This window comes from Saimiri boliviensis, chromosome 8 (genome assembly GCF_048565385.1).
Source record: "Saimiri boliviensis isolate mSaiBol1 chromosome 8, mSaiBol1.pri, whole genome shotgun sequence".
NCBI classification, from domain to species: domain Eukaryota; kingdom Metazoa; phylum Chordata; class Mammalia; order Primates; family Cebidae; genus Saimiri; species Saimiri boliviensis.
In genome coordinates, this window is record NC_133456.1 from 76,912,786 (window position 1) to 76,937,354 (window position 24,569).

The 24,569-nt window shown below is 37.7% G+C and overlaps 1 protein-coding gene across 15 annotated transcripts in view; it reads left to right on the plus strand.

Annotated features, from left to right (window-relative positions):
- Positions 1-24,569, plus strand: part of LPP (LIM domain containing preferred translocation partner in lipoma) — a 736,333-nt gene that overhangs the window by 170,472 nt on the left and 541,292 nt on the right. For 10 of the 15 annotated variants that reach the window (XM_074404687.1, XM_074404694.1, XM_074404689.1 and 7 more), the window contains one exon: positions 20,643-20,706. The exons of the other annotated variants lie outside the window; for them this stretch is intronic. The gene's annotated coding sequence lies outside the window, so the exon portion shown is untranslated. The remainder of the gene's footprint in view (positions 1-20,642; positions 20,707-24,569) is intronic. 15 annotated transcript variants of the gene reach the window in all.

Below are 24,569 nucleotides of genomic sequence, written 5' to 3' on the forward strand. Positions count from 1 at the left end.
ATATTCATCCTTCTTCACTGCATGCCCTGGTGTTGGGTGAGGGAGCAGGCTTTATGTGATGTCATTTTCTCAGAGCCCTGAGCTGGGAAATTCAAGAGTCTCCAAGATTCCTGGTTAGGCATGGAGGAGACGCTGACTGATTCCTCAGGAACATGTTTGCTTGGTCAGAGGCAACCCTTATAGAATCTATGAGGGTTTCGTTGTTCACTATTCCTAGAAAAGACCTCTTAAAAGAGGCCCTTTGGTTACATACAGCTTGATTTTTAAGTAATATTTGCAGTGTTGATTCTCTTGTAGAAGAGAATGAAAAGTTGTGGGTGCTCTTGGAAGTGTGCTGGACAGCTGTAGCGGTGGGAGGAGTATTGGCCTTGCAGTCAGACCTGTGTTTACTTCCTGGCTCTGCTGTTTTCTCGTTGTCTCACTCTATGCAAGTAACTTATCATCTCTGAGCATTAATTTCTTCATCTGTTCAACACAGACAATATCTGCTTCACAGAGGTGTGATATGTTAATGTGTGTGGGATACCTATCTCAGGAGCCAATACTTAAGTCTTTGTAAACACTAAATGAATTGGTTTTCTCATGTATGTCTTACAGTTTTGCTGCTGATGGACCAATAGTGATCTTCCCTCTTCACTTTAGAGGTGGGAGAAAAGGGCATTAGAGTGATTGTGTGGTAAAGTCCACTCTAATTCTAGCTGTGAGAAAAAGAGCATGAAAAATGTGGTAAGCAATTGCTTCTAAAAAGCTTGGACTAAAAGCACTTGATGGATTTGTGCTGGCTTCCCGGTAGACTCATCCCTGTACTGCCCGCACGGCACAATTAATCGTTATTACTAGAGAAGAACAAATAAAGAAAAGAGAGAGAGAGAGCAGGCATAAAAACATCCTTTCATCTTTCTGAAGACAATCCCCTTTGTCAAATTGGTGGAGCCATACCTGTGAATCATCTTGGGAAAGCACAGTGTGGGTATCTAGAAGGAAGATCTTGTGGCTCATTTCTTACCCACTTCCTGGGCTGGGGAAATAGCTAAGCTAACCTTTCTTACTTGTCAATATCTACTACTGTTCACCATGCATCTTCACAGATGAGGGCCTCTTTGCAGTGAAAACTTTGCAAAGCAATAGCAGAATGAAGTCAAGAGGGTAAACAGAGAGGGCTGTAGAAAAGCACTAGAGTTTGAATGTGGAGACTGAATATGAGAACAGCGAATGGCCCATGAAACGTTTAAGTTGCATTCTTCTTGTGCGGAAATGAAATAAGTCATGGTTCTATGGATGGGGCACCTGACCTTGGGTACTTATTGCTATGTTGCTAGAGTCTACGGATCAAGATTTACCCATTGTGGTCTTGAAGTTTAGTCAGATTAAACAGGAACTCTGACTTTGAGGATGAATGCCCCAAGTGGGCATCTTATTCTCCTATGGATTCAGCTTGTTAGGCAGAATGGAAGCGGAGGTCATACATTTTAGGGTTTTTTCCTAATATTGAATCCAGCTGAAGCAGGAATGATTATAGGTGAGCTACATAATAACTCTGATCATCAGTGTGTCATTTTCTTAGGTAAGAATAGAGTTACTGTCAGATTTGAAGATAGTACATGTTGCAGTGTGGTTGACACAGAATAAACTCTCAGTAAATGATTGGAGTTGTTGTTGTTTTTACTATCTATAACCACGTTAATATACCTAGCTTTATTTTACAGGGATAGGTCATGGAAACATAAATGTTATTTGGAAAACTGATTCACACTAGATAGATAGAAACTATGTATTTCTATCGATATAATGAGCAATGTCATTTGAGAAAGCTTAGAGGCAATTCCACCGTCTTCTTTTTTATTTCCACTCAGAGATTATTTGCCCTCAAGTCTTGGGCAGTTTCTTTTTTTGCCACATCTCTTGAATGTTTCTTTTCTATATTCCACCTATTATTACCATAAGCCAATCTTTTGTACTCCTGCTCCACTGTTGTTCCTGTCTCCTGGCTCTCCTAGAGGCTTTGTTCTCCAAGTATCATTCACAGAACAGCAGCATCACCTGAAATGTGTCATCTCAAGATCTACCAAGGCCTTCTGAAGCACGAGGCACGTTCACTCCTGTGTTGTAGGACCTTTCTATAACTCATTTAACTCTCTTGCTCAGAGTACATGCTTGGCCAGCGTGTGTGTGTTCTGCCTCCAGAATATTTCCTGACTCTGATTGCCATCATTACTTATTTTGGATTTACCTGAATTCAGATTACCAACCATTGCCTTGACTATGGCACTAGTCCCTGAAATTGTCTTCTACTTTTATGGTTTCCCCCTTGTGGCCTTTCTCTACATCATCTGGAGAGATCTTCTAAAATTGTTGGTTGGATCATATTACACCCCTCCCCTTAAACCATACAGTGGCTTCTGCGGTACCTGAAGAAGGTTCCTGACTTAACGATGGTTTGACTTACAATTTGTCCACTTTATATTGAGTTTATCTGGATGTAACCAACACCACAGAAATCAAGGAGCATCTGTAGAATTGTTTGAAAGACCCTTTCATGGACTGCAAAGCCCTGTGAGGTGGCTCTCTGTTCTCTCCTTTCTTCATACAACTCATCACTTTACACAGTAATCCGTAGACATATTAACCTTCCTTTAGCCCTGTGTATAACACAAGCTTTGCTCCACGTGATCTTTCTCTGATTCTGGGCAAAACTGGCTTGGGAGCATTAGCTCAAATGTTATCTCCTTACCTAGATCTTCCCTAGTCTTTAGCTAAAGTAGCTCACATCCCCACTCCCCATCATTTTTCTCTCACTATATTGCTCTATAATCTACACAGCATGTATCGTTCTCTAAAAGCACGATTAGCATGCTTTTGTTTTCTTTATGTTCATTGCAAACTGTTTTGTGAGGAATCTTTTAGTAATAATAATGGTGAAGATTTGGTGAGTGCTTGCTGTATAGTAGGTACTGTGTATAGTAAATTACACAATTTAATAGATCATTTTATTGGGATTATTTCCTTCTATTTAACTGATTATGCATTTATGCTTTTGTCTTCCTCTTGTTTTAAAGTATCAGCTTCTTGAGAGCCGGGTCCATGTTTGTTGCATCTGTATCTCCACCTGTAGAAGATTCTCTGGCATAGGGATTATTTTCCCCAGGAAGTATTTATTCAGGAACTTCACGGATCTCAGAAGATTGTATCATCTGGGAATAGATCTACATGAAAAGAAAAAAACACAGAGTCTCTTTCTTTCTCTTTCCCAGATACATCTCGGGAGAAGATACCCTTGACTTTTTCTTATCTTAAATCTGAGAAGGAAGCAGGTGTTAGAATCTGATTTAGGTTTGGCTCTAGTGGCCCTGTGTATAAACACAGATCCTGGGATTCATCTGACCATTTGGAGAGAGAGGTTCCTGAGGGGCACCTTGGTGATAATGAGTCGTTCTAAAGCCTTAACTTTAGCATTTAATGTGGTTGGAAATACCAGGTCTTCCGACATACGTTCTTTGTGCGCACGTTGGTGATGTGCGTATGTGAACCTTTTATTATTATGGACTCAGCCAGCAGTAACCATGGTGAGTAGACCTATCACACAGCATTTTTCTGAGTCAGTTTAAAATGCTGACAATTAAATATACCGTACTCTTTTAAGCAATCCATCAGTCTCTCTTGTTGTCATGGTGACCGGAGTATATTTAGAAATGTGACAAGTACACTGAGTTCAATTGCACTTTTGCCAAAACATAGTTTTGCAGCTAAAATTGAATTTCCTGATTGAAGATCCAAGTGCTGTTAAGGGGGCATGATCGGTTCTATACATTATTCTGGAAGTATAACTTACATTATTCTGTTACATCCATAGTTACGAGTCTTCTCAGCGTAGTCAGGTACTGACAGTTAAAGTAGTTGTACTTGAAGTTGATGGAATAATAGTGAAATAAAGGTGACATGATGCTTTGCCTATTGAAATTGAAATTGGTCCTTACTAATATAATTAGTTTAATGATTAATTTCTTTATCTAATTATAAAGATTTTGTAGGTTTGTGCATGTCTGTTCTTCAGAATTATATTTCTAATTTAAAAGCATATATAATGGAGATCCTCCCCTCTCTCCTGTTTGTATTCTATTCTTAGTATTATGAGGGCATCCTTTTTTCTTTGGATCTGACCTCGGTTTGATAAGCATTCTTATTTTTCCTCAATCTCAATTCTTCTGGATTTTAAATGCAGAGACACAATGAACATGACTTTTTGCCTAAATAAAGGAAAAATGAAACTCTTCTCTTTAATTAAGGATTTATATTAAATTCTTATTTTCTTGTCATCTTCTGTTTTGTCAACAAAGTGCTGAGAACGATGTTGGATATCAACTCACTTGACCACAGAAACTTTAGGAATTTATGTAGTGGCTGTGTCATGATTACAATGCTGATTTCATTCCTGGCCAAAGGCTGATTTCTTCTGCTCTTGAGGTGAGAATCCAGTACTCCTGGATGCTTTCACTTCTCTGTTTTTATCTCACTGAATGAGTCTGCAACTGGGATAGATTATGAGCCCCTAATAACATAGGGTTAGACTATCATTATCTCTTTCATGAACATGGCCAACAGTCTTTTTTGGTAAGAGACTTCTTAGTTATAGTACCAGTTTGTAAGGTTTATGGCGTGTTCAGTATATGGTGGGCACTGTGTATAGTAAGCTCCTTAATGGATCGTTATATTGAATCTACACAATAATCTTAGGAAGTAATTCCCATTGTATTCTTATTTTACGTTAAAGAAACAGGTTTGGAAAGCTACTGTATTTTGAAGAAGAGTATAACTTAAGTAGTAGGGGAGTCTGAATTCCGATCCAGGTGCCCTAGTAACCAGTGCCTGTCCCATGGAAGGCACACAGTGAATCTTTTTTTTTAACCAACAAATTGCCTCTTGTATGGAGATGTTATATAGATGTTTCTGCATTTTCAGAGGCTCATGGAAGTAACAGTTATATAAAGATAAACAGGTAGCAGCAACTGAGGGTAGGGGTGATCTACTCTTTTTCTTTCCTAATGTTTTAGAACCAAAGGAGATTAGTGCTAGGCAGGGAGGGATCGTAAGTCCTATCTAGTTCAATGGTTTCACCTCTGAACTCCTTTACACTCTTAAAAATGAGTTTTTATTTGTGTGCATTATGTATAATGATATTTACCATATTCAGAAAAGTGAGAAATGAAACTAGAACTTTAATGAAAATATTTGTAGAAAAATCAGTATATTTGTGAAAAAAAATAGTGAGAAAAGTGGTAGCTGGATTCTGCATTTAATTTGTTGTGAAATATTGTTTTGATTGATGCTTATGAAGAAAATCCAGCCTCTCACCGCTATCTAATTGAAAAAGAAAGGATTAAAAAATAAGTAATTGTGGATTTTCTTCTTTGATATTATACCAAACTTGACAGTTTTGATGTTACCAAGTTAGTAGTTTCTTATAGGCTACTTTCAATGTGGAATCTGAAATTATATTAATGAACTTGAGGTTGAATTTTTACTTTGATTGAGTCTCCTATGATTTTGTAAACTTATGCATTGATCATGTAGAAAGTATGAATTCATTGAGTTATTCAGTCCTTGCAAATGCTGATACATTTTATTCTATAATATGACAAGTCAGCTTCATTAATATTACTGCTCATTTCGTCAAAAATATTTGAAATATTAGAAAGGTGTTAAGTGCACAGAACTAGATGAAAGGTTTTCAAAATTTTGAGTTTTACTTGAAAACATGAATTTTATTATCGGCTGCAAATACTATTCGTTGTTTTTCTTGAAACGATAAGCTCTCTTGCTTTATTTTTGAGAAAATGTCTGGCAAACCTACATTTAAAAAAAAATGTAATTTATCAGTCATTGTTTCAAATACAAATTATGTTCTGGCTGGTCGCGGTGGCTGATGCTTGTAATCCCAGCACTTTGGGAGGCTGAGGCAGGCACATCATGAAGTCAGGAGTTCGGGAACAGTCTGGCCAACATAGTGAAACCCTGTCTCTACTAAAAATACAACAAGTTAGCCGGGCATGGTGGCAGGCACCTGGAATCCCAGCTACTTGATATGCTGAGTCAGGAGAATTGCTTGAACCCGGGAGAAGGAGGTTGCAGTGAGCTGAAATCACACCATTGCACTACAGCCTAGGTGACGGTGTGAGACTCCTTCTTAAAAATAAGAAAAAAGGCCGGGCGCGGTGGCTCAAGCCTATAATCCCAGCACTTTGGGAGGCCGAGGCGGGTGGATCACGAGGTCGAGAGATCGAGACCAACCTGGTCAACATGGTGAAACCCCGTCTCTACTAAAAATACAAAAAATTAGCTGGGCATGGTGGCGTGTGCCTGTAATCCCAGCTACTCAGGAGGCTGAGGCAGGAGAATTGCCTGAACCCAGGAGGCGGAGGTTGCGGTGAGCCGAGATCGCGCCATTGCACTCCAGCCTGGGTAAAAAGAGCGAAACTCCGTCTCAAAAAAAAAGTAAAAAAAAAAAAAAAGTTCCATGAAAAAAGTGGTTAGTTAGCAGCTCTCAACTTTAAACGGTGACACAGAGTGCATTTCTTAGAGACAATCATCCTAGTTTGGTCTTCAGCAGGTGTTTTATGGGTACTTCTCAGAAGTCACAGAGAATGTAGAAAAGATGTGTACTCAAGAATATTGAAAATAGGTCTACATGTTGATTATGCTAGTATTTTATGTGATGTAGTTTCTTTAGTAAAACCTAGTCAGACTGTACTCAAGGATTGGGAGTTAATAAGATGGATGATTTTCAATGCATTAAAGAGAGTCTTATGTGAAACTGCCTCATTGTCCCTCTTATTGTGTCTTGTGGTGAAACCACTGCCTCGATTAACCTTAAGACTCAACAGTTTTTTTTTATCCACGATTATTTTTGTACCATTAGTGTAAATTTCAACGTGGTAAAAATGGCTTATTTATTTATTTTCATTATACTTTACCTTCTGGGATACATGTGCAGAATGTGTGGGTTTGTGACATAGGTATACATGTGCCATCGTGGTTTGCTGCACCCATCAATCCACCATCTACATTAGATATTTCTCCTAATGCCATCCCTCCCCTCGTTCCTAACCCCTCGACAGGCCCCGGTATGTGATGTTCCCCTCCCTGTGCCCATATGTTCTCATTGTACAACTCCTACTTATGAGGGAGAACATGTGGTGTTTGGTGTTCTGTTCCAGTGTTAGTTTGCTGAGAATGATGGTTTCCAGCTTCATCCATGTCTCTGTAAAGAACATTAATTCATTCTTTTTTATGGCTGCACAGTATTTATTCCAAGGTGTATATGTGCCACATTTTCTTTATCCAGTCTAAAATTGATGGGCATTTGGGTTGGTCCAAAGTCTTTGTTATTGTGAATAGAGCTGCAGTAAACATACATGTGCATGTGTCTTTACAGTAGAATTATTTATAATCCTTCTGATATATACCCAGTAATGGGATTGCTGGGTCAAATGGTATATGTGGTTGTAGATCCTTGAGGAATTGCCACACTGTCTTCCACAATGGTTGAACTAATTTATACTCCCACCAACAGTATAAAAGCGTTCCTATTTCTTCATACTCTCTTAGCATCTGTTTTTCCTGACTTTTTAATGATTGTCATTCTAACTTGTGTGAGATGGTGTCTCATTGTGATTTTGATTTGCATTTTTCTAATGACCAGTGATGATGAACGTTTTTTCATATGTTTGATGGCTGCATAAATGCCTTCTTTTGAGAAGTGTCTGTTCATGTCCTTTACCGACTTTAATATAGGTGTTTTTTTTCTTATAAATTTGCCTAAGTTCCTTGTAGATTCTGAATAGATTGCAAAAATTTTATTTCTTTCTGTAGGTTGCCTGCTCACTCTGATGATAGTTTGTTTTGCTGTGCAGAAACTATTTAGTTTTATTAGATCCCATTTGTCAATTTTGGCTTTTGTTGATACTGCTTTTGGTGTTTTAGTCATGAAGTCTTTGCCCATGAGGTGTCCTGAATGGTATTGCCTAGGTTTTCTTCTAGGGTTTTTACGGTTTTAGGCCTTATGTTTGTCTTTAATTCATCTTGAGTTAATTTTTGTATAAGGTATAAGGAAGGAGTCCAGTTTCAGTGTTCTGCATATGGCTAGCCAGTTTTACCAATACCATTTATTAAATAGGGAATTCTTTCCCCATTGCTTGTTTTTTTTTTCAGGGTTGTCAAAGATCAGATGGTTGTAGATGTGTGGCATTACTTCTGAGGCCTCTGTTTTGTTCCATTGGTCTATATATCTGTTTTGGTACCAGTACCATGCTGTTTTTGTAACTGTAGACTTGCAGAATACTTTGAAGTCAGGTAGCGTTATGCTTCCAGCTTTGTTCTTCATGCCTAAGATGATCTTGGCTATACAGGCTCTTTTTTGGTTCCGTATGAAGTTTAAAGTAGTTTTCTCTAATTCTGTGAAGAAAGTCAATGGTAGCTTGATGGGAATAGAATTGAATCTATAAATTACTTTAGGACAGTATGGCCATTTTCATGATATTGATTCTTCCCATCCATGAACACGGACAGTTTTTCCATTTGTTTGTGTCCTCTCTTATTTCCTTGAGAAGTGGTTTTTTGTTCTTCTTGAAGAGGTCATTCACATCCCTTGTAAGTTATATTTCTACTATTTTATTCTCATTGTAGCAGTTGCAAATGGGAGTTCATTAATGGTTTTGCTCTCCATTTGTCTGTAATTGGTGTATAGGAATGGTTGTGATTTTTACACATTGCTTTAGTTTCTTGAGAAGTTGCTGAAGTTGCTTATGAGCTTAAGGAGTTTTTGGGTTGAGACAATACAGTTTTCTAAATATACAATCATGTCATCTGCAAAGAGAGATAATTTGACTTCCTCTCTTCCTATCTGAGTCCTGTTTATTTCTTTCTCTTGCCTGATTGGCCTGGCCAGAACTTCCAATACTGTGTTGAATAGGAGTGGTGAGAGAGGCTATCCTTGTGTGATGCTGGTTTTCAAAGGGAATGCTTCCAGCTTTTCCCTATTCAGTATTATATTGGCTGTGGGTTTGTCATAAATAGCTCTTATTATTTTGAGATATCTTCTATCAATACCTAGTTTATTTAGTATTTCTGGAAGGGTGTTGAATTTTGTCAAAGGCCTTCTCTGCATCTACTGAGATAATCATTTGGTTTTTCTCATTGGTTCTGTTTATGTGATGGGTTACAGTCAGGTTCTGTTTATGTGATGGATTACATTTATTGATTGTGTATGTTGGACCAGCCTTACATCCCAGGGGTGAAGCCAACTTGATAGTGGTAGATCAGCTTTTTGATGTGCTGCTGGATTCAGTTTGCCAGTATTTTATTAAGGATTTTCACATTGACGTTCATCTGGGATATTGGTCTGAAATTGCTGTTGTTGTTGTTGTTGTTGTTGTTGTTGTTGTTGTTGTGCCTCTCCCAGGTTTTGGTAGCAGGATGATGCTGGTCTCATAAAAATGAGTTTGGGAGGAGTCCTTTTTTGTATTGTTTGGAATAGTTTCAGAAGGAAGGGTACCAGCTCCTCTTTGTACCTCTGGTAGAATTCAGCTGTGAATCCATCTGGTCCTGGGCTTTTTTTTTGTTGATAGGCTATCAATTACTGCTTCAATTTCAGAACTTATTATTGGTCTATTCAGGGATTCTACTTCTTCCTGATTTAGTCTTGGGAGGGTGTATGTGTACAGGAATTTATCCATTTCTTCTAGATTTTCTATTTTATTAGCATAAAGGTGTTTATAGTATTCTCTGATGGTAGTTTATATTTCTGTGGGATCAGTGGTGATCTCTCCTTTATCATGTTTTATTGTGTCTATTTGATTCTTCTCTCTTTCCTTATTAGTCTGGCTAGTGGTCTATTTTGGTAATCTTTTCCAAAAACCGGCTTCTGGATTCATTGATTTTTTTTTTTGTAGGATTTTTTTGTGTCTCTGTCTCCTTCAGTTTTGTTCTGATCTTATTTATTTCTTGCCTTTTGCTAGCTTTTGAATTTGTTTGCTCTTGCTTCTCTAGTTCTTTTAATTGTGATGTTAGGGTGTTGATTTTAGCTCTTTCCTGCTTTCTCCTGTGGGCATTTAGTGCTATAAATTTCCATCTAAAACTGCTTTAGCTATGTTCCAGGGATTCTGGTATGTTTTATCTTTGTTTTCGTTGATTTCAAAGAACTTATTTATTTCTGCCTTAATTAAGTTATTTACCCAGCAGTCATTCAGGAGCAGGTTGTTCAGTTTCCATGTAGTTGTGCAGTTTTGAGTTCTAATTTGATTGCATGGTGGTCTGAGAGACTGTTATGATTTCCATTCTTTTGTATTTGCTGAGGAGTGTTTTACTTCCAATTATGTGGTCCATTTTAGAATAAGTGCTATATAGGGTTGAGAAGAATGTATATTTTGTTGATTTGGGGTGATGAGTTCTGTAGATGTCTATTAGGTGTGCTTGGTCCAGCACTGAGTTCAAGTCTTGAGTATCCTTGTCAATTTTCTATCTTGTTGAGCATTCTAATACTGACAGCGGGGTGTTAAAGTCTCCCACTATTATTGTGTGGGAGTCTAAGTCTCTTTGTAGGTCTCCAAGAACTTGCTTTATGAATTTGGGTGTTCCTGTATTGGGTACATGTGTATTTAAGATAGCTCTTCTTTTTGCATTGATCCATTTACGATTATGCAATGCCTTTGTCTTTTTTGACATTTGTTGGCTTAAAGTCTGTTTTATCAGAGTCTAGGATTGCAACCTTTGCTTTTTTTTTTGCTTTCCATTTGCTTGGTAAATCTTCCTATTTTGAGCCTATGTGTGTCTTTGTATGTGAGATGGGTCTCCTGAATACAGCACACCAATGGCTCTTGACTCTTTATCCAATTTGCCAGTCTGTGTCTTTTAATTGGGACATGTAACCCATTTACATTGAAGGTTAATATTGTTATGTGTGAATTTGATCCTGTAATTATGATGCTAGAAGATTAATTTGCCCTTTACTTGATGCAGTTTCTTTATAGTGTCAATGGTCTTTACATTTTGATTTGGAAAATGGCTTGTTACACTTAGTTTGATTATGAAAATTGTTTTGAACTTGTGGACTCTTGGAAAGGTTTGAGGGACTCCTACACATGTGTTAATCACATATTAACAGCCACTGGTTGAGTCCAGTCCCATCAGATTACAGGAGAGGACAGTGGTGGTGGAAAGATGTGCCTAAGATGGCAGCACAAGTTAGTCGTGGAGCTGGGATGAGAACCTAGTTGTTATTTAATTCTTTTTGTTTTCTTTTTTTTTTTTTGATTTCCTGTTCCAGTTTTCAGGAATTTCTCTTTTCTTTCTCTTTTTTTCTTTTTTTTTATATGAGCAAGGATTTCAGGAATCAATACAGTTTCAGGAATTTCAGGGTAAGTCAAGGAATTTTAAACTTCTTTGCCAAAGATGGTGTTGACAAATTTATATAGTTCATATATCTTTTATCTGACATGCTTGGGATCAAAAGTGTTTTAGATACCAGATGTTTCCTGATTTTCAAACGTTTTCACTAACTTTACTGATTAGCATCCCTGATCAGAAAATGCAAAACCCAAAATGGTCCACTGAGCTTTCAGTGCCCTGTCTGTGCTTAAAAACTTTTTTGGATTTAGGAGCATTTTGAATTTCAGATTTTTGGGTTAGGGATATAAAACCTGTATAATTGTTGAACTTCTTGGGAATAATTCCATTTTAAAAAATATTAAACCTTTGGAATATTTTCCCTTCTCTTTACTCACCACTACTATCTCTTTGCTTTTCAATAGTAACCACTCCTGCCTCTTTAAACAAAACATGTCTTGTATTTCCTTCCCGACACAGGGGAAGGGAAGTTAAAGGAGCAGTTGACTGTTCATTTTCTGAATATGATAGAATTCCAGCTTTGTGGGGAAGGAAGAATCAGTGAATTTGAGTTGAAGGACCCATGCCATTCTTTACCTAAATTAAACTAGTTAAAAGTCACATGAAAGAAAATTGTGCAAGCAATTATCATCCTTTATATCACTATAACTTATCTTACTGGAGAAATTGTACCTTCTGCACTCCAGTTCTTCTCTGTTAAAGCTCTCCCTTTCCATCCTTTTCTTTCTTCCTCGCTGTCTCCTTCCCTTTCCTAGAGGAAAGAGGTTGCTCAATAAAACTTGCTTTCAATTTTGCTTTTGGTTATGTTGATAATTTATGTGATTTGCTTCTTCACTACACAGTAGTCAGTCTGTGAGACTGTATTGAAGAACGCTGAAAAAGCCTATAGAAGTGGACTTAGATATTACATGTTATTTTTAATATCTCTCTTATATTATGGACTAGCTTTTTGGGGAGCTGAGGTTTCCAGGCAATGCTGTATGTGAACATATATGAGTAAATCTGATAAACTGTGGAAGGAGGCTTGCAAACCGTCAAATGCATTGTTCTTTCGTTTGGAAATGGATTGGATGTTCTTTTGCGAGAGATCTCATTTTCCCTACTTCTCATCCATTGTTCATTTGCCCTCCCCTACCTATGAGCTTTTTGAGTCAAACCTTATTAACTTTTTTCCTGATTTTTCTTTGTCTTTCTTTCCTACCCCAAAGTATGATTAGACCTCAGGTTGTCCTTGTGAATGAGCTCTTCCTCAGTCCTAGGCCTGGCCGGGCATGGTGCCTCATGCTTATAATCCCAGCAATGTGGTAAAACCCTGTCTCTACAAAAAATACAAAAATTAGCTGGACATGGTGGCCCACACCTACAGTCCCAGCTACTCAAGAGGGTGAGGTGGGAAGATTGCTTGAGCCTGAGAGGCAGAGGTTGCAGTGAGCCACGATCGTGCTATTGCGTTACAGCGTGGGTGACAGAGCGAGATCCTGTCTCTAAATAAATTAATTAAGTAAAAAGAATCATAGGCCTTGGTGGCTTACTTTTTTCTCCCCTCACAAAGCTGATGTGTTTTGCTCTTACTTTTACTGGAAGACCATTTTGTCTTCCTATTCTTTCTTCCTTAGACTTCTATCTGTGTTTTTTTCTAGCCACTTATATTAGGCTCACAAATTGCCTAGTGGTAGCTGATTGACCTCTTCAAAATGTCTGTTTTCTGTCTCCTTGTCTCAGCTTCTTGAGACAGCTGTCTCATGCTTGGTGTATCATAGGAGCCTCATGGATGTGTCGAATAGGTTTTGCTCAGTGGTCTCTTCTTTAGAGAGCGTTCTTCACATTTTTACCTATGTATATACCACTGTTGGGCTGCGAAATCTCCAAAACCCAGAATTGCAATGTCCATCTTTTAATGTAGACTCCCTGCCACCACCAGGATGTCACAGGTCTTCTCTGACAGATGGCTATGTAGCCTCCACTTGAACACTTGCAACTCTTTGTGAGGCAATTTGTTCTACTGCTGGATAGCTTCATGTTTACTGTTCTTCCTTGTACTACACTAAAACTGGACTGCCCATTATTTTAACCCCCATACTTCCAGCGTTGCATAATTTGAAAAAGTATAATACTGCTTACACATGAAATGTCCCTAGACACTTAAAGATAGTTTTAATTCCTCCATCTGCCTCTTCTCCTTATTCAGACCTTTTCTTGCTACCTATATCCCACAGAAGGCTTTGGATGCTCATCTTCTTGATGCTTTCCCCATTTCTACAGCACATTCTAGATTTTGGTCCTGACTTCCAATTCTAAGGGACTCCCTCAAGGCCACATTTTTTTTCTCTGATGGTGCTTGGAGTGATATGAATAAACTATATGTGTGTGGATCTAAAAGCTGAGATATGAATTCCAGTGCTATTAGGTGTGTGAACTTGATTAGGTTACTTAATCTTTCTGAGTCTCGGTTTCCCAAGATGCAAAATTAATATAATACTAAATTCCAAATAATATTTTTAAAGATTAAAGATATAAAATGCTAGCTTAGTTACTAAAATACATTACTTTTAGCTTGATCAGTTGTTTTGTCTTTTATCTGTGCAGCAATTCCTTCTTTCTTACACATGTGCACTTGGTTTTTTTGTTTTGTTTTGTTTTGTTTTGTTTTTTTTTTTTTTGAGGTGGAGTTTCGCTCTTGTTACCCAGGCTGGAGTGCAATGGCGCGATCTCGGCTCACCGCAACCTCCGCCTCCTGGGTTCAGGCAATTCTCCTGCCTCAGCCTCCTGAGTAGCTTGGATTACAGGCACACGCCACCATGCCCAGCTAATTTTTTGTATTTTTAGTAGAGATGGGGTTTCACCATGTTGACCAGGATGGTCTCGATCTCTTGACCTTGTGATCCACCCACCTCGGCCTCCCAAAGTGCTGGGATTACAGGCTTGAACCACCGCGCCGGCGGGTTTTAAAAGTCATTTCAAGAATTCTTCCCTCCTTCTTTCCTTCTCTCTTTCCTTCCCTCTTGAAATTTTATCATGTGTATACTCTTATAAAAATTACCATCACATTTAGATTTATTTCCTTTTGAAATTTTATATCAGAATTTAACATGATTTTCTTGACAAATATGTTTTCTTCTACGTGAATTTTCTCAGCTGCTGCCTACAGTTCTACTCATGTGTTCAGCCTCTTAATCTTCCTGTGAAAAACATGTCTTCATCCTGCCAACAGGATAATGATGACTGGCTCATTGCATGTCACTTAACTCCTGACTAAATGCTTCACTTAATCACTCAGTAACTTCAAAATCATTTAGTTGTACGATACATTTAAAAAAATTAAATGTTCAATTAATTTCAATTTCTCAAACACGAATCCCGTCTTATATGACATGCCTCGAACTAGGTGTGTGTTGTAATAGTTGGATAGAACATTTGGTTCATTTGCTCGTTGATTCATTCATTGAATGTTCTTTAGAGTACATACTAAAGACTAGATGCTAGATAGACTTGGGGTTAGGATTCAAGAAGCTGTTTTAGACGAAGGGCCTCTATTCAAGATACATGATCGACTAAAAGGGTCGTATGGTAATTTTAATGATCCAGATATAAAACTAGGCGTTATGGTAGTTTTGAGAAAGGCTGCTTCATCAAACCTTTTTTGCATCGAGAACCTTCTAATCGGGGAAACACTAAATGTTGAGTAGGGCCTCAGATTCTACTAGAAAGGTAAGATTCATGTTAGGGCGTAGTTATGTGTGATTATGAAGCCATCTTGTGAGAATCAACCTCTAGGTTGCATGTGGTCTCTTTGGTTTCCCACCCTTCACCCCCCCAGTCCCACACCAGTTGCATGCAAGCCATGTTTTTCCTTCTTTTCAATTTGGAAGCTTCAGAATTAGCAGAATAACATAAAGATAGGTGTGGTGACATTATAGGCTCACTCTTGGGATGTAACTATTACATGAACTTTTCTGTTTTTGCAAGTGAGAATAACAATGTAATACATAAAAATAATCTCATGATAGTAGAACATACTGCAAAATGTTTCTCTATCCATCATTTTCTTTACTTCTTGTAGAAAAGCTTAGTGCTTGTGGGTTTCGTTAAATGAGCATTTTAAGCACTGTGTCTGATCTGATAGATACCAGCACAGAAATTCTCCCTGTTTGGAGAATTTGGAAAGACTTTTTCTCTATTGCAAAGTGATCATACTGTGTTGTCTGATTTTATTTATATCACAAGACCAGGTCTGCCTATAACTACATGTCCAGGAGAGTTTCTTTACTATTCTACACCTTAGTCTTGTCACTTGTCAAATGAGAATATAGCTATTATTACTAATAACAGTATCAATTTTTCCTTGCTGAGTTGCAGTGAAAAATAAAATTATTTATCTGTGTGAAAGCACAATGCATACAGATGGTAACAATTAAACACATTAAACAAAGCTTTTGAGTGACCAGATTGTCAGCGACTTCTGTTAAAGTGAGTTCTGGTTAATTAGTTAGTTCTTACCTATTTCCCCAAACTTTCTGAGATAGCCTCATGTTTTTTTCCTCTTTACCCTAAAGCGCCTGCTTGCAAGCACTGTATGCTCAATGAGCACTTGTTGATTAAATTTTTAAAAAGTACTTACGTCTTTTTGCTTTTATTATTATTTTAAATTAACACGTAATTGTACGGGGTACAGTGTGATATTTTGATACATGTATACAATGTGTAATGATCAAATGAAGGTAATTAGCATATTCATTGCTTCAAACATTTATTATTTGTGTTGAGAACATTCTGAATTCACTCATCTAGCTACTTGAAAATATATAATAAAGCATTGGTAATTATAGTCATTCTATAGTGCTGTAGAATACTAGAACTGACTCCTCCTTTGTATTTTTGTATCCACTAACCAACCTTTGGCTCTCCTCCCTCTCCTGCTACTTTTTTCCACCTCTGGGGATCACTGTTTTACTCTGTATATGATCAATTTTGCCTTAGCTTCCACATATGAGAAAGGATATATGATATATAACTTCCTGTTCCTGGCTATTTCACTTAACATAATGTCCTCCAAGCTTATTCATGATACTGTGAATGACAGGATTTCATTCATTTTTTCACGGCTGAATAGTAGTACATTGTAAATATATACCACATTTTCTTTACCTATTTATCTGTTGATGGACACAGGTTAATTCCTTATCTTGGCTGTTGTAAATAGTGCTGCAGTAAACGTGGGAATGCAGCTATCTTTTTGAAAAATTGATTTTTTTTTTGATGTATGCCCAGTCTTAGGATTGCTGGATCTTATGATATTTCTGATTTTAATGTTTTGAGGAACCTTATTCTGTTTTCTATAATGGCTATCTTTGTGAAGGGGATGAGAGCTAGGGTGTGCTGGTTGGCCTGCTGCTGGTGTCACTCTTAAAGTACTAATCTTTAGAAGTCCAGTGCTAGAGATTTGTAAGCTCTTTATATTTCTGCTTAGAATTCCTAAAGTCTCTCATTTTATTTCTAGATTATAAATTCCACTGATAGAGCCCATATAAATACAAAATTAAGAAGATGAGCATTACCTTTAGGCCAAAGCAATTTACTTTTTAAAAATCTGATTAATTTCAACACAATCAACCAGATGTCAGAAGATTTCAGTGCTGCTGATAGATGCTGACAGGTGAGGAAATTAAAATCAGAGAGGGAAGCAATTAAATCCTGGCAAACATTACTTTAATGAGACAACCAAATCATAAGCTATGGAGTTTCTTGTATTCTTGATAAGTATCTTAGGGTGGCAGGTGAGAGTGCCCTTAAAATTGAATGTGGTATTTGATGATGGGAATGGAGTACAGTCCATATTTGTCATCTAATTCCTTTGGCCTAATCTAAAATTTCAGTCACTTCTGGGGACAGACTTCCATGTTTAAAACGTTTTATTTTAACAAATGTTAGTATAAAATAGCCTCTTACTACTACCTCTGTTGCCACAGAAACTTATAAAAATGACCAAATAATTCTTGGCCTTTTCACAGTGGTTTAGGATTACCAGAGTCAAGACCTGTGAAAAGAGAAACACAAAAATGTGTATTTTATGCAACTTCGAATAAAAGATTTGAATATTACAGCACGAAAATCAGAGTCCAGTTCCTCAATCCACATTTCATTATTCTTTTCAATATGATGCTCCCTACTCAGAATGAATATATGGGACAACATGGCTAACGAGCGGCCAGTTTATTAACCTAGTGGGAGTTTTTATAAGCTACTGTCATATTGCTTATTTGTCCTATCGCACTTACAAAATATTAAGTATTTTGTGTTAGCTTTATACTTGTTTAATACCTCTCGTAATTTTTGTTCATGATATTAAGATAATCATCTTAGGGATGCTTACTTTTTGTTGTGGGATGTGGTGGTAAATTCAAAGAATGCCATGGTTTGTGAAAAACCCCTAGCAACTGATCTCTGCACTTTTTCATTTCCCGTGTCCTTCCATTTTCCTCTGCTTTTTCCCTGCTCCCTGTCATTTTTCTTGCTTCTCTCTCTTTCTTTATTATGATATCTTCATTTATTCCATCCTGTTTTCCCCCAAAATCCAGTTGCTTCTGAAAAATTGCTTCTGAGGTTGAGCATATTTTTGAGGGGAAGAGAAGATGAATGGTTTGACAAATGATGCAGGCATGTCATCAGCAGTTAGTTGTAAAACACACCAAGAGGTAGCCAAGGAGAACTGGCTTCATGACCAAAAGGCTAGAGTGGGATTTTTCAGTTGTCCCAGATGTCTGTATGGAATGATGGAAAACTCCATTGCATTATGAAATCCTCAGGAGCTGCTGAGGACACATGCCAGTCAATCCACGTGAAGAGGGCTGGTGAACTTGTTAGCTAGAAAGGCTTCAGCTTTCCTATTGCTTAAAATGAGACCTACTGGTGAAGGGTTTGTCTCAGTCTATTCTCACGCTGCTATAAAGAACTGCCCGAGACCACGTAATTTATAAAGAAAGAGGTTTAATTGAATCACAGTTCCACATTGCTGCAGAGGCCTCAGGAGACTTATAATTGTGGCAAAAGGCAAAGGAGAAGCAAGCACCTTCTTCAGAGGGTGGCAGGACAGAGTGAGTGCCAGCAGGGAAATGCAAGACACTTATAAAACCTTCAGATCTCATGAGACTCACTCGCTTTCATGAGAACAGCATGGGAGAAACTACCCCCATGATTGGATTGCTTCCATCTGGTGTCGTCCTTGACTCATGGGGGTTATGGTGATTACAATTCAAGATGTGATTTTTGCTGAGGACACAGCCAAACCATATCAGACTCGTCACAAAAACTCACTGGTACAGACTTGCTTACGTGGCTGTGCTTCAACACTTTGCCCAGAGATGTTGCATCTTGAAACTTTTCCTGGTGAGATCTGAGAAAGTGTTCATGGTAACACTGCATTGAACACTCCTTTTGCCCTAGCTTAGTAATGTGTCACCTTCTGGTTAGACCGCAGATGTGAAGCCTACTCTTTCTCCTTTCCCTTGTTAGTAAAGCAGAACTTAGAACTAAGTGTGCTTTAGTGCTTTGACAATCGAATGTTCTGTGTTGTGCGCTCAGTTTCCCTTTCCTGAGGTTATTTAGTGATCCTCTTCAAGTAGCACACCCCCAGTTGGGAGGCTACATCATGCAGTAGAAGTGTGCTTACTGATTTTGGTATCAAGATACAGTGTTACATTTTTATCTGCTTCATGTTAACCATGTGAATGTTCAAGTTTGGTTTTTGTGTTTGTAAAATTTGGGTAATAAGATCTCATTGGAGTTATGAAGGGGATGGTTTGAGACATAATGGTCATGTGATTTTTTCAAACTATAAAAGCATGGTGTTAAAAGATGATTAATGTTTTCATTTTGGTGGCAGATGGCAAGTTTCTTGCAGGGAATCTGATCAAGCATACTCTTTTTTTAAAATGTGTGTGTGTGTGTGTGTGTGTGTGTGTGTGTGTGTGTGTGTGTGTATACCTTTATTTTAAGTTCAGGGTTACAGTTGCAGGATCCATGTTCTTTTCTTAACCTGATTTGAGCCCTTTATGAAAAGAAGGCATTTTATCAAAGCTTCCTAAAAGTCTGATACTTTTCAACAAATCTATCCCTTCTACTGAAACAAATTTGCTTTGTTTTTGGAGTCTGGTTGGAAACTCCAACTCTCTGAACCTAAGGCATGATTATAGGCACAAAGTTGAAAATGATGTGTGATTCATCAGCAGATCTTTCAACAAAAGCGGTATCTGCTTTGCTTTTAGGGGGTCAAGGGAACATTTGATCTTAAAGTCTTGATCCCTTTTCTTTTGAGATAAAAGTTTTTGGGCTGTCTCTTGTTAGATGGGGTCATATCAGAGTGACATAGATAAATATTGCAGTGTTTTAAAATTAGGAAACATAAGTCAAATAAATATTCCAGCCAGAGATATTCCCTTGCCTCATGTGCTTATAATGTTATGTTTTGATCATATAAATATGGATTTATGGGAAGAAATGTTATCACTGCTATCTATCACCATAAGTATGGAATAATGGAGGGAAATCATATTTAAAAAGTTTAACTAAGGGCAGCTTTGGCTATGGAGTATATATCATAATCTTCGTTTACATATAAAGAAATTGACTTTCGTGGAGTTTAACTTGCCTAAGGCCATTGGTAGAAGGAAATCTGACTGGTTTTAAATCCTGTGTTCTTTTCCCGTTTCCTCATTGCAATCAAGTAGCTGGTTTTACTTTATTTTCTCTCTCCACCAAGACTTGTGAATTAAGACAATGAGTTGTTATTTATCCTTGTCTTTTCTCAGCCCAATAACGTAGGAAAAACTAAAGTAGAAAGGAAGGAGTACTGGACCAGCAGGCAGAGCCTTTAGCTCCAAGTTTGTGCCCTGCCAAATGCTAAACCGTATAGTCTTGGGCCAATTACTTACCTTTTCTGAACTTCGGTTTCTACATCTGTAGATGTGGACAGTAATATTCATTTTACATGGTAATTGCGAAGTTAATCATGAGGACGCTGTTAGCTCCCTTCTCATCCTTTCTGCCCCTCTTTGAGCTTCTGTTTCTTCACCTATGAAGTGAATAGAATCATCCCTTCCTGCTTCTTCATCGGGTTCCTGCGGGGCGAAATGAATGTGAAAATGTTTTGTAAAACAAGAAACCACTAGGTAGATATAAAAGGTTATGACTGTTAATGAATAAAGATAGGCTCGTTGTCTGGAAGTAATTTTCGCTTATTTCATTTGCAGATACTAGCATTGCAGTTGGCTGAACCTTGTGTCCACTGTGCATTCCAGGAGCTAGCTATCTGAGGTAAGAGAGGAGCGGTGTCTTCATGTTTATGAAACACTAATAGGCATCTGGGCCGATAATGCTGATTTTACTCCCAATAGAAGAAATTACAAAAAGGTACATTTTGAGGAACAGAACTGAAAAATGGCCAAGACAGTGAGCTGAACACTCTACATTTTTGTCTTCTTAATTTAAATTTTCCCTTTTAATTCACAGCCCTTAAGGTTTAATAGCAAAACCCAAATTCTGGGCCACACGGAAGATTCAGATTTAATGTGTATTTTAAGTGTCCATAAAATACAATAGAGTAGAATGCTCTTACCCATTATTTTATTGTATCCTCAACTAGTATGTGGCAGGAGTGCTCTTTACCTAGTGTCCTTGCCCTTGATTGAGTGTGTTTTTCACTATACTATGCTGCCATTGTCACCTGGCTCTGAAGGGGCCAAGTGTTTCTAGTTGAGCCAGTCACTGTCTCTTAGTTGCCAAGCAAAATCATCTCAAAAAGATAGAATCCAAGGCTGCAACAACAACAAAAAAAATCCTAAAAACACAGAAATTGAGTTTCGAAGCCCTGGATCCATCGTATCTGAATGCCACTCTACTGGGGGACCAGTGGGAAGGACATCAGTCTTTGGTAGAAGAATACATTCGTCTTGAGTTTGCCATGAACATGGAGGCCAACAAAAGAAACAGTTTTTAAAGGAACCATCATAGTTGTAAAATTTGCCAGATACAGTGTTTCTCCTGTAGTTAACCTGCTGTTATCTGTACCTCCTAATGAGCTCTACTGTGTTTTATGTAATGTGTCAGAAGTCAGCCAAAAAGAGGTAGTCAATATATAGAATAGTAACTTTGTAGAGGGTTTAACATCATTATTTAAAGTACTATACACATGTTTTCTGCTGAGTATTTTATTAATTCCCTTGGTATATTATACCCATGATCTTGAACTGCAACCATGACTTTAGTCACATAGACCTTTGAGGAAAATAAAGTTGTTTGGTATTGCCCTGTATTTGTAGGACTTAGAAAATTTAGAATTGAGAGGAAATTAAGGTGTTGGGTTTCCATGAATTTTGAAGGTAATATCATATATATAAAATAAGAACACATGTGCAAACAAGGTAGATTATGTATGGAATATGAAATTTCTATAATTAAGTCCGATACTGCAGCCACTTAAGTTATTTAGATTTTCTTCTCATTCTTACCAAAAAAAAAGATAATTGTTTTTATTTAATTGATTAATTAATTTTTTTTCAGGTGGAGTGTAAGCTAGTTTACCCAGCAAGTTTTCTTTTTATTTATTTTTAATTTATTAATTTTTAATTTTACTTTAAGTTCTGTGATACATGTGCAGAATGTGCAGGTTTGTTACGTAGGTGTACATGTGCCTTGGTGGTTTGCTGCACTCGTCAACCCATCATCTAGGTTTTAAGCCCCACAGGCATTGGGTATTTGTCCTAATACTCTTCCTCCCCTTGTTCCCCAAGCCCCTGACCAGCCCCTATGTGTGATGTTCCCCTCTCTGTGTTCATGTGTTCTCATTGTTCATCTCCTACTTATGAGTGAGAGTTGTTGTGAAGCCATCATTTTCAGCAAGCCAACACAGGAACAGAGAACATTGTTTTTAAAATATGTAGTAGCAAAAAAAAAATATATATATAAGGATGGCTCTTGCTCATCTTTTATTTCTTTTCTATTCCACAAAATAACCCTGCGAAAACTTCTTCCTAATGTTTTATTTTTATGGGTAAATGTATCAGGAAAGAATGTAATGTAGATACCTACTATCATAGTTTTTGACGGCTCTGTGAGGCGGAGATCTAACTTATTCATTTAGAAACTGCAATTATCACACTTACCTTCCCTCTGATGCTAATTGTTAAATATTAATCGAATAAGCTTTGAAAAGTAGTTAACTCTGTCCCCACTGAAACCCATCTTGAAACTATAAAGAGGAGTTTTAAGCAAGCCCTGAAAGATTTAAAAAAAAAAAAAAAAGATTACTCTCAAGAAAGGTGAATTTTCTCTCTTTCTCTTTTTGTTATATTTCAGAGGTGGAGGTGGTGGAGAGGGAATGATGGAAACCTATCAAGTAACCTTTGGGAGGTGGAGAAATAACGATTCTGAGGGCATGCTGTAGAAATTTAAAATCATCTTGTGGCAATAGTTGGTATCAGTGGCAGTAATGAAGAAAGAATAACAGTTTCAATAAATAATTAGACTTGACAGTAAATGTGTCAACAGGTACCCACTTAATGAGTGTAATCATTGCTTTTCTCTGCTCTCAACGTTGATCCGCTGACTGCGGTGTGTTCTCTGTCCCATTTCCAAACCAAATCTATTTAAAGTTGCACTCCATGGAATCTGAAACAGTATACCCTGTTTACTATTTAGAGCTGATACCTAATGTTCTTTAATAGGCAAAATCTGTACTTCAAGGAGAACAGGCTTCTGGCATCTTGTAGATGGTTGATTATTCCTGTTTTCCACAGGGTGATTCATTAGCAAGGATGAATAATACCCAATTAAATCTCATGGGCTTGTCTATATTGCCAGAGTAAATTGTTTATTATAATTTGGTGGAAACAGTCCTAGTCTGCCTTAAATAAAATTAAGCAGTTACTGTTTTTTGAAGTGGAGGTAGAGGCAGTAGTTACAAGTGAAATTGTTTCTGTAGTAACCTGGATAGAATCACATTGTTTTTGGGAGCGAAGCAATATGTTGTATGTTATGTGCACCAGAAGCCCTGAGAATCCTGTTCAAATACCAGCTGTAATGTCAACTGGCTGTGTCACCTGGGCAAGTCACCTTTCCTCTATGAGGTCCATGTCAGCATCTAACAACAAAGTTGCACCAGTTGATTAGGGCATTACTTCTGGTTAAATGTTCTCTTATATATGGTTTTTACTCTCCAGCCAATTCCTTTTCTCTCCTGGTACCATGTTTCCAAAATCATAGGGCAGTGCTGTGACTCTACTACACAGCCACTGTGGGAATATAGTTATTCTTCTCCTTAGCTTTTGCTTCTTTTACATACCAGAAATGCAGTTAATGACTTGCATTCTGTATACTGTAAGAATGGGCATTTATACACTGGTAGTCCCTTACCCCAGCAACTTGTAATTCCTCATTAGGGAAGAAAAGCCATCTTCCCCCATGTGCCTTTATTCTGTGACATTGTTCCCCGATCTGGGTCTTATTAGAGTATCTGGTAAACATCCCCTTATTGAGATTGTTAGGAGGAAGTGGATGCTTCTTTCATTATTTGATTTTTCCAGAGCAAATCATTGGATCTGTAAAGGGAGATCAGAATGTCAAAGCCAGAGGGGACTTTATGACGTAATCTAATCAAATTCTTCCATTTCAGAGATGGAAATTCTGGTGACTGGGAGGGAATCTGATTTGCCTAAAGTGTTGTTGACTGATTTTTGGACTAGAATTCGTCTGACTCCCTAGTTGTATTTTCTTTCTTTCTTTTTTTTTTTTTTTTGAGACGGAGTTTCGCTCTTGTTACCCAGGCTGGAGTGCAATGGCGCGATCTCGGCTCACCGCAACCTCCGCCTCTGGGTTCAGGCAATTCTCCTGCCTCAGCCTCCTGAGTAGCTGGGGTATCTTTCTTTAAGTAGAGAAGTCTTCTTTTATAAACTGTCCTTTCTCTTTCGAGTTTTTAAAAGGCCATTATCTTCTAGGGAAAACCAATTTCATTTTTAGCACAGGGACATGAGATGTCCTTAAAACTTAGATGGACTCCAGGTATCTTTATTAATTTCCTGAAGATGTGGCACAGAGGGTTCCGGCTGGCTTCTGCTCTCATGTTTATTAAAAGACTGTGGATTCCCTTGCAGTTCTTCCTGTAAGAGCTTATTTGACGCTGA